This window comes from Hemiscyllium ocellatum, chromosome 43 (assembly GCF_020745735.1).
Source record: "Hemiscyllium ocellatum isolate sHemOce1 chromosome 43, sHemOce1.pat.X.cur, whole genome shotgun sequence".
NCBI classification, from domain to species: Eukaryota; Metazoa; Chordata; class Chondrichthyes; order Orectolobiformes; family Hemiscylliidae; genus Hemiscyllium; species Hemiscyllium ocellatum.
The window spans coordinates 5376037-5392759 of record NC_083443.1 but is presented as its reverse complement, the minus strand read 5'-3'; the positions used below and the strand labels follow the sequence as shown (position 1 = coordinate 5392759).

At 42.7% G+C, this 16723-nt stretch overlaps 1 protein-coding gene across 1 annotated transcript in view; it reads left to right on the top strand.

The window, feature by feature from the left end:
* The first annotated feature begins 16375 nt into the window (after positions 1-16375).
* The window catches only part of bms1 (BMS1 ribosome biogenesis factor), a 120297-nt gene continuing 119949 nt past the window's right edge, over positions 16376-16723 (top strand). The window contains exon 1 of the mRNA XM_060854027.1: positions 16376-16402. The gene's annotated coding sequence lies outside the window, so the exon portion shown is untranslated. The remainder of the gene's footprint in view (positions 16403-16723) is intronic.

Sequence of the window (16723 nt, the reverse complement as noted above, 5' to 3'; positions counted from 1 at the left end):
TCCAGGTCACCCTGTAATCTCCTATCATCCTCCTCACATTTCACCCTGCCACCCAGCTTTGTATCATCAGCAACTTTGCTCATGTTACTATTAATACCATCTTCTATATCATTAATATGTATTGTAAAAAGCTGTGGTTCCAGCACTGATCCCTGCGGTACCCCACTGGTCACTGCCTGCCATTCCGAAAGGGAGCCGTTTATCACTACTCTTTGTTACCTATCAGCCAATCAATTTTCAATCTATTCTAGTACTTTGCCCCCAATACCATGCGCCCTAATTTTGCTCTCTAACCTCTTATGTAGGACTTTATCAAAAGCTTTCTGAAAGTCCAGGTACACTACATCTACTGGATCTCCCTTGTCCATCTTCAGAGTTACATCCTCAAAAAATTCCAGAAGATTAGTCAAGCATGATTTCCCCTTCAGAAATCCATGCTGACTCTGACCTATCCTGTTACTGCTATCCAGATGTGTCATAATTTCATCCTTTATAATTGACTCCAGCATCTTTCCCACCACTGAGGTCAGACTAACTGGTCTATAATTTCCTGCTTTTTCTCTCGCACCTTTCTTAAAAAGTGGTACAACATTAGCCACCCTCCAATCCGCAGGAACTGATCCTGAATCTATCGAATTCTGGAAAATAATCAGCAATGCATCCACGATTTCTAGAGCCACCTCGTTCAGTACCCTGGGATGTAGACCATCAGGCCCTGGGGACTTATCAGCCTTCAGACCTAACAGTCTCTCCAACACCAATTCCTGTCAAATATAAATTCCCTTCAGTTCAGGTCCTTTAGCCACTGTTACCTCTAAGAGATTGCTTGACTCAATGGACCGAATGGCTTAATTTCTGCTCCTATGTCTTATGACCAATCACAATAACCTGCATCCACCTATCATTATCCCACCTACCTTGCCCCAGCCCCTCCCTCCATTTTTCTCTGAGCTCCCAAACCCCTCCTCAGTCCTGAAGAAGTGTCTTGACCTGAAACATCGCATTCTCCATCTCCTTTTGCTGCCTGGCAACCAGAACTGAACACAATATTCCAAGTGTGCTCTAACCAGGATTTGATAAAGCTGCAGCATAACCTCACGGCTCTTAAACTCAATCCCCTTGCTAATGAAAGCCATCACACCAGAAGACTTCTCTATGGACGTGGACATCAAGATCCCTCTGTTCCTCCACAATGCCAAGAAGCCTGCCCTTAACCCTGTATTCAGCAATCAAATTTGACCTTCCAAAGTGAATGACTTCACACTTTTCCAGGTTGAACTCCATCTACTACTTATCATCCCAGTTCTACATCGTGTCAATGTCCCTTTGCAACCTACAACAGCCCTCCACACTATCCACAACTTCCCCATCCTTCGTGTCATCGGCAAACCATCCTTCCACTTCCTCATACAAGTCATTTACAAACATCACAAAGAACAGAGGTCCCAGAACCGATCCCTGTGGAACACCACTGGTCACCGAGCTCAGGCTGAATACTTTCCATCTACCACTACCCGATAGGGTGGCAAGGTAGCTCGGTGGTTAGCACTGCTGCCTTACAGCACCAGGGACCCAGGTTTTATTCCAGCCTCAGGTCACTGTACAGAGTTTGTATATTCTCCCTGTGTCTGCGTGGGTTTCCCATGAGTGTTCTAGTTTCCTCCCACAATCCAAAGATGTACAGTTTAGGTGAATTAGCCATGCTAAATTGCCCATAGTGTTAAGGGATATGTAAGTTAGGTGCATTAATTCTCGGGTAAATACGGAGTTTTTCTGGTTTGGGTGGGAGGGACGGTGTGGTCTTGTGGGGTTGATGGGCCAGTTTCCACACTGTAGGGATTCTAACATAATCTATCTTGAAGTCATTTCCTAAGGCTAGTTAACTTCACATTTAGATCTAAATGCTTTTTCTTCAATACTTTTATTAAGCGTTGGTTATATGTACCTATTTTTATGTTGTAATCTACCACAATGATTCTGAAGAATCATTAACTAGAACTTTTTAATATTTTGAGTAGCCTTGATAAAACAACTATTTATTACAAAATAACTTGAGCTGTGTTTTTAAAGCTACTTAGGAAGTTGATTGGGCAATATCCTGCACTTCGTGTTTATTCATTCATTCACTCACTGAGATAATTATTCTTTTATTAATGTAGACTAGGATTAATCGTTTGTCTGTTTTGCAGACATACTTTTATCAAAACTGTCTGGAATGTCATACTCATGGCTTTGGTGTACCTCTGTTCAAAGAGGCTGTGTATGTATTAAAGGCTGGAACAGACTGTTCGTCTCATTTATCTCCTGTTAGCCATCTTATTTTTAAGGCAAAAGTGAGGACTGCAGATGCTGGAGATTAGAGTCGAGAGTGTGGTACTGGAAAAGCACAGCAGGTCAGACAGCCTCCGAGGAACAGGAGAGTCGATGTTTCGAGTAAAAGCCCTTCATCAAGAATTAGGATGTGATCCGAGGGGATGGTGAGATAAATGGGAGGGAGATGGGCCTGGGGAAAGGTAGCTGAGAGTGCGATACGTAGATGGAAGTGGAGATAAAGCTGATAGGTCAGAGAGGAGGGTGGAGCGGGAAGGTGGGAAGGAAGACGAACAGGTAGGACTGGTCATGTGGGCGATTCCAAGTTGGAAGGTTGGATCTGGGATCGGATCAGGGCGGGGGAAATGAGGAAACTGGTGAAAAACACATTGACACCATGGGGTTGGAGGGTCCCAGGGCGGAAGATGAGGTTTTATTCCTCCAGGCGTCAGGTGGTTAGCTTCTTATTTTTAATGTTAGGACAGGCTGCCTTTTTGTTTATCAGAAATTTTGTATGAGCAGACATGGGCCATTTTGTTATAAGCATGGACAGTATACCCCTTCTGACATATGGTTGCCACTGGTCTACATCTATTCCATATCTTAGTAAACTTTAGCAAGATCATCTCCTTAAATAGATGAACTTATTCAGATTTAAAACACAATTCTTAGACCTGATCTTCTCCCTTTCAAACTGGATAAAAAATTCAATCATGTCGTGGTTGCTGATACCTGGGTATTCCTTAACTCTGAAGTCATTTAATAATCTTATCACATTACACAATAAGTCTCATAGAACTTGCTGTCTAGTAGATTTGAGAATGCGCTGCTCTTAAAAAAAATTCTCTCAAAAGCAATCTATGTACTCCTTATCTGGGCCACTACTGCCAATCTGATTTTTCCTGTTTATAAGATTAACATCACCCATGATCATTGCTGTCTTTATCACAAACATCTAATATTTCTTCTTGTATACTTTGTCTTACATTTTGTTTGCAGTTTGGAGCCTGTAGACCTCTCTCATAAGTGACTTCTTTCTCCTCTTTTTCCTGATCTCCATTAAAACATTAACCAATGAGGTAACAGGAAACAGTCTGATGCAAAAACTCAGGAAATAATTATACTTAAGTTATAGATATTACTTATCAAATCAGGACAGTGACTTCACAGGGTGCTAAATCTCTTCTTGATCTGTTGCTTAAGGCCAAGATTAATACTTGGTTTCTCATCTGTCCCCAGTGCCTTGAAGGCTTTTCAGTCTCAAATGGATAGTTTCAAACTTTGTCATGTGTTTTATTCATTGAATGCTGTTGTTCGTTAGTTCTTTCTGAGCATTATCTCACAGCATGATATATCACTACATTTTCATTGCCTTAAGGTCAATGAGACTTATTGATAATCAATTTTAAGGGGCATGTGGTCAGTCTCTGGATGTTAACATGATAGGTATTGACTGATGTCACCTCCCACTATCTCCTGGCTGGTTTCCTAGATTGTCAATTATCCATAGATCCATTCACTTCATTAAACTTTGTTATTATCATTCGATCGAGATAAATATCCTTTTCCCTCTTTATCAAAAAGAAAAAGGAGGCATATGCAATATGAACTCCCACCTATTTTTGTGTTATCTACAAACTTGTCAAAAGTATATGCATTTCGCTCAAAGTCACATGTATGTTGGAATTAATTGTTGCTACTCACTGGTCCCTTTGGCATTCCAATAGTTATAGGTTGCAAAAGTGAAAATGCCCCCTTTATCCCAAACTTCTGTCACCTATTCTTAGCCAATCCTCTATCCTTGCTAACATTGAACCCCGAACACTGGAAGCACTTAAGTAGCCTAAATGTCTGGTACCACATTGAATGCCTTTCGGAAATCCAAATACAAACATTATCTGGTTTCCCCTTTAACTATTCTTTTTGTTCTCACCTTAAAGAATTCCAATAAATTTGTGAGGCATGATTTTCCATTCATGAAGCCATGTTGACTCTGCTTAATTTCATGCCATTCTAAAATGTACTGCTGTTTCATCCTGTATATATATATAATATTTTACCCAATGGCAGATTGTAAGCTAACTACAAATACATAAGGACAAGAGGGTAACTAGGGATAGAGTAGGGCCCCTCAAAGGTCAGCAAGGCAGTCTATGTGTGGAGCCATAGGAGAAGGGGGAGATACTAAACGAATATTTTGCATCAATGTTTGCTGTGGAGAAGGACATGGAAGATATAGATTGTGGGTAACAACTTGAAAAATGTCCATATTACAGAGTTGGTGGTGCTGGATGTCTTGAAATGCATAAAAGTGAATAAATCCCCAGGACGTGATCAGGTCGAGCCTAGAATGCTGTGGGAAGCTTGGGAAGTGATTGCTAGGTCTCTTGCTGAGATACTTGTATCATCAATAGTCACAGGTGAGGTGTTGGAAGACTGGAGGTTGGCTAATAGAACATAGAACAGAGAACATAGAAAAATACAGCACAGTACAGGCCCTTCGGCCCTCGATGTTGCGCCCACCTAACCTACACTAGCCCACTTTCCTCCATATGCCTATCCAATGCCCGTTTAAATGCCCATAAAGAGGGAGAGTCCACCACTGTTACTGGCAGGGCATTCCATGAACTCACGACTCGCTGAGTAAAGAATCTACCCCTAACATCAGTCCTTTACCTACCAGCTTCGTAATATCTGACTCCATACGTGGAAAAAGGTTCTCATGGTCAACCCTATCTAAACCCCTAATCATCTTGTACACCTCTATCAAGTCACCCCTAAACCTTCTTTTCTCCAATGAAAACAGCCCCAAGCACCTCAGCCTTTCCTCATACGATCTTCCTACCATACCAGGCAACATCCTGGTAAACCTCCTTTGCACCCGTTCCAGCACCTCCACATCCTTCCTATAGTATGGCGACCAAAACTGCACACAATACTCCAGATGCGGCCACACCAGAGTCTTATACAACTGCAGCATGACCTCAGGACTCTGGAACTCAATTCCTCTACCAATAAAAGCCAGTACGCCATATGCCTTCTTCACAGCACTATTAACTTGGGTGGCAACTTTCAGAGATCTGTGTACATGGACACCAAGATCCCTCTGCTCATCCACACTACCAAGTATCCGTCCATTAGCCCAGTACTCCATCTTCTTGTTACTCTTACCAAAGTGAATCACTTCACACTTAGTTACATTGAACTCCATTTGCCACCTTTCTGCCCAGCTCTGCAGCTTATCTATATCCCGCTGTAACCTGCCACATCCTTCCTCACTGTCAACAACTCCACCGACTTTTGTAACATCTGTAAACTTGCTCACCCAACCTTCTAGCCCCTCCTCCAGGTCATTTATAAAAATAACGAACAGCAATGGTCCCAAAACAGATCCTTGCGGAACACCGCTGGTAACTGCACTCCAAGATGAACCTATACCATCAACTACTACCCTCTGTCTTCTTCCAGCCAGCCAATTCCTAATCCAAACCTCCAACTCACCCTCAATGCCATACCTCCGTATTTTTTGCAGTAGTCTACCATGGGGAACCTTATCAAACGCCTTACTAAAATCCATATACACCACATCTACCGCTTTACCCTCATCCACCTCCTTAGTTACCTTCTCAAAGAATTCAATAAGGTTTGTGAGGCACAACCTGCCCTTCACAAAACCATGCTGACGATCCTTGATCACATCATTCCTATCCAGATGTTCATAAATTCTATCCCTTACAATTCTCTCTAAGACTTTGCCCACAACAGAGGTAAGACTCACCGGCCTATTGTTACTAGGGTTATCCCTACTCCCCTTCTTGAACAAGGGAACCACATTTGCTATCCTCCAGTCTTCTGGCACTATTCCTGTAGACAACGAGGACATAAAAATCAAGGCCAATGGCTCTGCAATCTCCTCCCTTGCTTCCCAGAGAATCCTAGGATAAATGCCATCAGGCCCAGGGGACTTATCTATATTCACCCTTTCCAGAATTTCCAACACCTCTCTCCTACATATCTCAAAGCCATCCATTCTAATTAATTGTGACTCAATATTCACATCGGCAACAATGTCCTGTTCCTGAGTGAATACTGATGAAAAGTATTCATTCAGTGTCTCTCCAATTTCTTCAGCCTCCACACACAACTTCCCACTACTATCCTTGACTGGACCTATTCCTACCCTAGTCATTCTTTTATTCCTGACATACCTATAGAAAACCTTTGGGTTTTCCCTAATCCTACCAACCAAGGAGTTTTCATGTCCCCTCCTTGCTGCTCTTAGCTCTCTCTTTAGATCCTTCCTGGCTACCTTATAACTCTCAATCGCCCCAATTGAACTTTCACGCCTCATCTTTACATAGGCGCCTCCTTCCCTTTAACAAGGGATTCCAATTCCTTATTAAACCACGGCTCCCTCACAAGACCCTTTACTCCCTGCCTGACAGGTACTTACTTATCAAGGACACTCAATAGTTGCTCCTTGAACAAGCTCCACATATCGTTTGCACCCTTCCCTTGAAACCTACTTTTCTAAGCCACACATCCTAAGTCACATCATAATTTCCCTGCCCCCAGCTATAACTCTTTCCCTGTAGTGCACACTTATACCTCTCCATCACTAGAGTAAAAGTCACCGAATTGTGGTCACTGTCCCCAAAGTGCTCACCTACTCCAATTCTAAACCTGGCCTGGTTCATTACCCAGAACCAAATCCAGTATGGCCTCACCTCTTGTTGGCCTGTCTACATATTGTGTCAGGAAACCCTCCTGCACACATTGGACAAACACCGACCCATCTAACGTACTCGAGCTATAGCTTTCCCAGTCAATAATGTGGTGCCAGTATTTAAGAAAGGTGGTAAGGAAAAGCCAGGGAACTACAGACCAGTGAGCATAACATCAGTGGTGGGCAAGTTGTTGGAGGAAATCCTAAGGGACAAGATTTACATGTATTTGGAAAGGCAGGGATGGATTAGGGATAGTCAGCATGGCTTTGAGCATGGGAAATCACGTCTCACAAAGTTGATTACGTTTCTTGAAAAAATAATAGAGGATTGATGAGGGTAGAGCAGTGGAGTGATCTATATATGGACTTCAGTAAGGCTTTTGACGAGGTTCTTCATGGGAGACTGTTTTGCAAGGTTAGATCTCATGGAATACAGAGAGACCTAGCCATTTGGATACAGAACTCGCTCAAAGGTAGGTGACAGAGAGTGGTGGTGGAGGGTTGCTTTTCAGACTGGAAGCCTGTGACCAGTGGTGTGCCACAAGGATCGGTGCTGGGTCCACTGTTTTTGGTCATTTATGTGGATGATTTTGATGTGAACATAGGAGATATAGTTAGTAAGTTTGTAGATGACACCAATTTGGAGGTGTAGTGGACAGCAAAGAAGGTTATCTCAGAATACAACGGGATCTTGACCAGATGGACCAATGGGCTAAGTAGTGGCAGATGGAGTTTAATTTAGACAAATGTGAGGTGCTGCATTTTGGGAAGGCAAATCAGAGCAGGACTTATACACTTAATGGTAAGATCCTGGGGAGCGTTGCCTAACAAAGAGACCTTGGAGTGCAGGTTCATCGCTCCTTGAAAGCGGAGTCGCAGGTAGATAGGATAGTGAAGAAGGCGTTTGGTATGCTTTCCTTTATTGGTCAGAGTATTGAGTACAGGAGTTGGGAGGTCATGTTGCAGCTGTACAGGACATTGATTAGGCCACTGTTGGAATATTGCATGCATTTCTGGTCTCCTTCCTATCAGAAAGATGTTGTGAATCTTAAAAGGGTACAAGAAAGATTTACAAGGATGTTGCCAGGTTTGGAGGATGAGGGGTACAGGGAAAGGCTGAATATGCGAGGGCTGTTTTCCCTGGAGAGTCGAAGGTTGAGGGGTGACCATATAGAGGTTTATAAAATCATGAGGGGTATGGATAGGATAAGTAGACAAGGTCTTTTCCCTGGGTTGGGGGAGTCCAGAACTAGAGAGTATAGGTTATGGTAAGAAGGGAAAGATTTAAAAGGGACATTTTTTTCACACAGAGGGTGGTGTGTGTATAGAATGAGGAAGTAGTAGAGGTTGGTACAATTACAACATTTAAAAGGCATCGATCAGTATATGAATAGGAACGGTTTAGAGGAATATGCCCAGATGCTGGCGAATGGCACTAGATTTGGTTAGCATGGATGAGTTGGATCAAAGGGTCTGTTTCCATCCTGTACATCCCTATGACTCAACTGGACTATTTTTACCAGTGTTCTGTTTCCCTCCCTTTTATAATAAAGGATGTTACAATGGAAGTTTTCCAACTGTCTTGAAGTTTTCCAGAATCTAAGGATTCCTGAAAGATTACTTTAAAATCCTAGGATGCAACCCATTAAGTCCAGGGAATAATCAGCTTTTAGTCTCATCAGTTCCTCTGATACTTTTGTCTCTAGCACTGGGTATTCTATTTATTTCCTCTCCTCCTTTTCTCCATTGATTATTTAATATCTTCTACCATAACGTAGGGATGCAAGTCTGCTGCTATTTCCTTGCACCTGTTTATTATTTCTCCAGCATCATTCTCTTAAGGGGTCTATATTCACTTTGGCCTTTCTCTTGCTTTTAACATAGTAAGAACTTCTTCAGCTTTTTTATGTTACTAGCTAATTTATAGGGTTGAAAATAACCCAACAACAATTACCTGTTGTTGGCTTTTAAACCTTTGCCAATACTCTGGTTTACCACTAACCTTCTCCAACTATATGTTTTCTCTTTCAATTCTATGCAATCCTTAACTTCCTTAGTTTACCATGGTATGTTTCTCTCCTTCCTAGATCCTTATTTCTCAGTGCCTTGCTTTGAGTCATGAACTATTTTCCTAAATATCTACCACTGTCCACCAACCGTCTTTTCTGCCAGTATCCTTTACCAGTCCTTTCCAGACAACTCTGCCTGCATTATAGAACATAGAACATTACAGCGCAGTACAGGCCCTTCGACCCTCGATGTTGCGCCGACCTGTCATATCAATCTGAAGCCCATCTAACTACACTATTCCATGTACGTCCATATTCTTGTCCAATTACGATTTAAATGCAATTAAAGTTGGCAAATCTACTACTGTTGCAGGCAAAGCATTCCATACCCTTACTACACTTTGAGTAAAGAAACTACCTCTGACATCTGTCTTATATCTATCACCCCTCAATTTTATTCAAAAATAAAATGTGCTGGAGAGATCTGGCAGCTCCTATGGAGAGAAGAAGAGTTCATATTTTGAGTCCAGTGTCATCTCTGCCTACATTTCTTTATAATTATCTTTATTTAAGTCTAACACATTTGTTTCTGACCCAGATTTTCCCATTTTCAAACAAGACGCTAAATTCTACCTCATTATGTTCATTGTTTCCTAGGGAATTATTTATTCTGAGCTCATTTATTAAATCTGCCTCATTACACATTACCAGGTCCAAAATAGCCTGTGCACAACATATTGCTCCTGGAAACTTTCCCAAATTGACTTTATAAATTTTTCACCGTGGCTATTTCTGCCAATCTATATAATGATTAAAGTCACCCATGATTAATGTACTGCCCCTTTTACATGCTGTTATTTCGTAATTTATTTTATATCCTACAGTACAGTTTAGGGACAGTCAGTCAGTTAGCTCAATTGACTTGAATGGCTGGTTTGTGATACCAACAGCTATGCTCAATTCCGGCAGCAGATATGGTTAACATGAATGGCTCTCCTTTTCAACCTCTTTTCTCACCATGGTGACCCTCAGGTCAAACCGCTAGCAGTTGTCTTTTGCTAATGAGCAAGCAGCCCAATGATGACTAAACTGTTAGGTGGCTGACAAATTATTTTTTACCAGTAACGTCTTCCTCTTATTATTATTTCTTACATGCACTTGTATGGATCCCACATCTTCTGATCCTTGTTGTCACACAGATTCTATCTTATGTCAATAAAGCTGATCTATGACTCTCTCCTCCTGTTTTTTCAAAAACTCAGAAAGCCCTGAATATTTCATGCCCAGTTTTGATATCCCTGTAACCATGTCTCCATTAAAACCTCTCCTTGTGTTGTGAATTCATTTAGTCTCTTCTCAATGGAATGCACATTAAAGGAAAGAACCAATAGTGTTGCCTCTTTACTCCTTTGATCCTATCTGCAGCATTTTAATAAATGTTTGAACATTCATAAAGTCACAGGGATATACAACACAGAAACAGACCTTCGGTCCAACTCATCCATGCCAACCAGATATTCTAATCTGTCTTTTCCTATCCCACTCTTGGTATCATTACCTAAATAGCTGCTCTGCAATGCTACCATAACTTTTGCCTTGTAAGCCAATGTATCCCTTCTTCAGAATCTTCCCTATCTTTAGTTTAAAGTCCTTGCTACAGCACTAGGTTTGTTTAATTTGCCAGTACATGGCAAGGTTCAAGTGAGAACTTTCCCCACAAAAGCATTCCTTTTTACCCCGATATTGATTTCAGTGCCACTCAAACTAAAGCCCATTCCACCCACAACAATCTTTGAGCCATGCATTTAACTTCTTGGCTATAATGGCTCAGTGGTTAGTACTGCTGCCTCACAACATCAGAAACCCAGGTTCAATTCCAGCCTTGGGAGTCTGAGTAAAATTTGCACATTCTCCTAGTTTGCCTGGGTTTCTGCTGGGTGCTCTGGTTTCCTCTCATACCAAAGATGTGCCGACTAGGTGGTGTTGCAATATTAAATTGCCCTGTAGTGTCCAGGAACGTGAAGATTAGATGGGTTGGCGATGGTAAATATGAGGTTACGGAGATAGGGTGGAATGCACTTCAGAGGATCAGTGCAGACTCGTTAGGCCAAATAACCTCTTTCCACACTATAGGAATTCTATATTTACCCTATGTCAGTTTGCTGTGGCTCAGTTAATAATCACAAACTAATTATTTTGTAAGTTATGTTTATAATTTAGCACCCAGCTGTTCAAAATCTTTCAGCAAAACTCCGTTCAAGTCATATCAATGTGATTGGCATCCATGTCATAGAGTTATAGAGTTGCATAGCACGGAAACAGATCCTTTGGTCCAACTCGTCCATGCCAACTAGATATCCCAATCTAGTCTCACCTGCCAGCACCCGGCTCTCTAAACCCTTCGTATTCATGTATCCATCCAGATGCCTTTTAAATGTTGCAGTTGTACCAGCCTCCACTACTTCCTCTGGCAGCTCATTCCATATACGTACCATCCTCTGTGTGAAAAGGTTGCTCCTTAGGTCTCTTTTACATCTTTACCCTCTCACCCTAAACTTATGCCCTCTAGTTTTGGACTTGCCCACCCCAGGGAAAAGACTTTTGTCTATTTATCCTATCTATGCCCCTCGTGATTTTATAAACCTCTATAAGATCACTCCTCAGCCTCCGACACTTGAGGGAAAACAACGCCAGACTATTCAACTCTCCCGATAGCTCAAATCCTCCAACCCTGGCAACATCCTTGTAAATCTTTTCTGAACCCTTTCAACTTTCACAACGTCTTTCCGATAGGAAGGAGGCCAGAATTGCACACAATATTACATCAGTGACCTAACCAGTGTCCTGTACAGCCACAACACGACCTCCCAACTCCTGTACTCAATACTCTGACCAATAAAGGAAAGCATACCAAATGCCTTCTCCAATATCCTATCTACCTGCGACTCCACTAAGCGATAGACGTGATCTATATGGACTTCAGAAAGGCATTCGACAAGGTTCCCCATGGGAGACTGGTTAGCAAGGTTAGATCCCATGGAATACAGGGAGAATCAGCCATTTGGACACAGAACTGGCTCAAAGGTAGAAGACAGAGGGTGGTGTTGGAAGGTTGTTTTTCAGACTGTAGACCTTTGACCAGTGGAGTGCCACAAGGATCCATATTTCATCATTAATATAAATGATTTGGATATGACATAAGAGGCATAGTTAGTAAGTTTGCAGATGACACCAAAATTGCAGGTGTAGTGGATATTGAAGAAGGTTACCTTATATTACAACGAGGTCTTGATCATCTTGATCATCACGGGGCCAATGGGCTGAGAAGTGGCAGATGGAGTTTAATTTCGATAAATGCGAGATGCTGTATTTTGGGAAAGTAAATCTTAGCAGGACTTATACACTTAATGGTAAGGTCCGAGGGAGTGTTGCTGAACAAAGAGACCTTGGAGTCTAGGTTCAATGATATTAGTATTACTTACAGTGTGGAAACAGGCCCTTCGGCCCAACAAGTCCACACTGACCCGCCGAAGCGCAACCCACCCAGACTCATTCCCCTACATTTACCCTGCCCCTAACACTACGGGCAATTTGGCATGGCCAATTCACCTAACCAATTTTTGGACTGTGGGAGGAAACCCATGCAGACATGGGGAGAATGTACAAACTCCACATAGTCAGTCACCTGGGAATTGAACCCAGGTCCCTGGCACTGTGAGGCAGCAGTGCTAACCACCGTGTCACTGTGCCGCCCACGATGACATCTGGATTCCTTCCCACCCATGATAACTTCCTTTTCAGCCTGAGCAGGTGTTCTTAACTGTTGCTCTGGGCAAGTAGGGATTTTAGAACTCACACTGAGGGCTGCAGAAAACAGTATCTGTTGCCTGCATTATACTGTCCCCAACACGACTAGATTCTTTTTGCCCTACTACCTGACCCCACTTGAATGGCCCTCTGTATCATAGTGATATGGTCAGTTTGGTCATCTTCTCTGCTGTCCCTGTCAGCTTGCAGAAAACTCATAACTGTTGGATGATTGTAGGAGCAGAATCTTTTCAAAAGCCATCTCTTGGTCCCCATACTTTCCTCAACTGCTGTCCCTGATCACTTACCAGATTTGAAACACATAATCTCATCAGATGAACAGCCTATTGGAGTGAAGTCTCCAGGAAACTTCACTCCTTCCTAACACAGTACAATGTCTGTAGCCCAGACTCCAGCTCTTCAACTTGGATCCAAAGTTGCTTAAGCTGTAAAAAACTTAAGAGATATACAGCATAGAAACAGGCCTTTCAGCCTACCATGCATATGCCTAACAAACTAAATTAATCCCATTTTCCTGGGCTTGGCCCATAGCCTACTATGCCCCTGCACTTTAAGTGCCCATCCAGATGTCTCTTAAATGTTGCAAGAATACATACCTCCACCACAGTCGCAGGCAGCACATTCAACATTTTTACTGTTCTCTGGGTGAATTTTGTTTTTTTTTATTTCCTGTAAACCACTGACTCCTCACCTTAAACCTGTACCCTCTGGTCTCAGACACATTTGCCATCGGGAAAAGATTCTCACAATTGATTCTGTCTATGCCTCTCAATGTTGTATACATCAGTCAGACCTCTATTCAACCTCCCCTGTTCCAAGGGAAACAAACTCAGCCTATTCATTCTCTCCTTATAACTGACAGTTTTCGTCCCAGGCAACATTGTAGTGAATCTCCTCTACAACCTCTCCAGTGCAATAATGTCCTTCCAATAGTGTGGTGACCAGAACTGCACATAGTATTCCATGTGTGGCCTCAATATTTTATAGAGTTGTAACCAAAACATCCTTGTTCTTATATTCTACACACTGGTGAATGAAGGCAAGCATTCCCATATGCCTTTTTCACCACCCTTGTCTACTTGTGATGACAAGTTTCATGATTAGATTAGATTAGATTACTTACAGTGTGGAAACAGGCCCTTCGGCCCAACATGTCCACACCGACCCGCCGAAGCGCAACCCACCTATACCCCTACATTTACCCCTTACCTAACACTACGGGCAATTTAGCATAGCCAATTCACCTGACCCGCACATCTTTGGACTGTGGGAGGAAACCGGAGCACCCGGAGGAAACCCACGCAGACACGGGGAGAATGTGCAAACTCCACACAGTCAGTCGCCTGAGTCGGGAATTGAACCCGGGTCTCAGGCGCTGTGAGACAGCAGTGCTAACCACTGTGCCACCGTGCTGCTCACTAATACATTATCTGGCCTGCCTTCTCTATTCTATTGTATTTAAATTATTAATTTGTCACTCTGTTTTTCATACTAATATCAATCTTATATTGAGAAAAATAAACTAGAGACCTAAACACAAACAAAAGTTCTTCATTTTACTTAAAGACTCAAGGTTTGCGTAAAGATTTGTAGCTCAGTTGCCAGTTGTCATGGTTGTGGGAATGTTCATCGAGCTGGGAAGTTGATTTGCAGAAGTTTTTTTCCCCTGTCTAGGTGACATCTTCAGTGCTTTGAAGCTTCCTGTGAAGTGCTGCTGTATTGTGTCTTCTGGAATTTATTTTGGTTCTGTTCCTGCTGCTTCTGGTTGTTTGTTGTAGTGGTTAGTACACTGAGTCTTGTTGATGGAGTCCATGGATGAGTGCCATGCTTCTAGAAATTTTCTGGCTGTCCTCTGTTTGGTTTGTCCTATGATTGTTGTGTTGGACCAGTCGAATTTGAGGTCCTTGTCATCTGCGTGTGTGGCTCCTAGGGACAGCTGGTTGTGGCATTTAGTGGCGAGTTGGTGTTCGTGGATGCAGTTTGCTAGTTGTCTGGCAGTTTGTCCTATATAGTGTTTCATGTTTGGGTGGAATCTTGTAAACTACGTTTGTCTTGGACATGATGGGTATAGAGTCTTTGTCCTGGTGAGTTGTCTGAACGTGACTGTCAGTTTATGAACTGTCATGAATCCCAGTGGTCCGAGAAGTCTGGGTGTCAGTTCCAAGATTTTTTTTATATATAAGGTAACATGGCTAGTGAATTATTTATCTGTTAGCATCTGTGGATGAAGTTGCGGGGATGTCTGTTTTTGGTGAGTACTCTGTAGAGGAGTTCATCTTCCTTTCGTAGGTTGGGAGTGCTGCACTGTGTTGTAGCCCTTTTGGACAGGGTCCTAATATAGCTTCTCCTGTGTGCGTTTGGGTGGTTGCTGTTGTAGTTCAGGACTTGGTGGGTATGTGCGGCTTTCCTGTACACTTTTGTGGTGCATTCACCATTTTGTGTTCTTTCTACCATCAGATCCAGGAATGTGAGTTGATTGTTAGTTTCCTCCTCTCTCGTAAATCTGATCCCTGTGAACATGTTGTATGTTGTCAATTGAAGTGAAAGTACTGTTACATCAAAGGAGACTGGTGTGTGTTCTCAGAAATGGACTATGACAATCGAACTGGCCATCACTATTAGACAGGACAGGTCATGGCACTATGAAACAAAGTGACTAAGCTAGCCAACAGCAGAGAAGACAACATGACAGACACCTGGGTAAGAGACCTCTCCAACATACAGCTTACAGACACAGCAAAAGCTGTACTAGCCAAGGGACTCAACTACAAATGTAGGGATGCAAAAACAACAGACTTCCTAGCTGCACTAGAATGTACGCTGAGAATTAACGGACTAACTGAAAAGATACAGCAAGCAGTCAAACCATTGTACCCTTACTAACAAAGAAAAGACAAATGTACAACCTCAACACCGAAGACACTCAAAAATGACAAGAACATAATCAAAGTACCAGCTAACAAGGGCAGAATGTCAATTATCATGGACAAAACCTAATATATTCAGAAAGCAGAGAAACTACTTGCAAATACCAACAGAGGGAGCATGACCCCCAACGCACAATGGAACCTACCAAAAAAGAACTAATAGGACTGCATACTCAAGGACTACTGGACCTGTGCTTGATGAGACACTTTACATTCAACAACCAAATATATGAATAGATCAATGGGCTATAGGCTCACCCATCTCTGGGCTCATAGCAGAAGCAGTGATGCAAAGACTTGAACAAACAGCCCTTCTACAAATCCATCCCGATTTGTGCTATTCAAACCGTCAGGTTTCTACAGAGAAGATATAAACATAAGCATGAATGAGCTGTCAGAAGTAATAGCAAAAAAATGTGAGAGAAACTATTCGGATGAGAAAGAAAGGAAGGTGTGTCTGTGTCTGAGAGAGAGGAATTGTTGGGGAACGAATGAGCCGGGACCCGGAACCAATTAACGGGAATAGCGGAGGGCCGGACGGTTTCTGAGACAGACACGGACTTCCGGCAGAGACACCATCGGTTCAAAAAAACTTCACGTGGGTAAGGAACAGAGACAGAGAGACAGTGAGGTGAAAGGGATGGGGGAAGATGAGAAAGGGGGGAAAATGAGAGGAGTGGGCAAGAGAGGCACGGGGAAGAGGGTGGGAGGAGGAGTAGAAGAAGAGGGAGAGGACTGCTAAGATGTAGCCTAGGTGAGTTGGCCATGCTAAATTGCACAAAGTGTCCAGGGATGTACAGCCATGGGAAATGTCGAGTTATAGGGATGGTGTTTGGAGGGTCTTTGTGGACTTCATGGGCTGAATGGCCTGCTTCCAAACTAACGGTTCTATGAGGGAGGGAAGGAAGGAGAGAGGGGGGGAG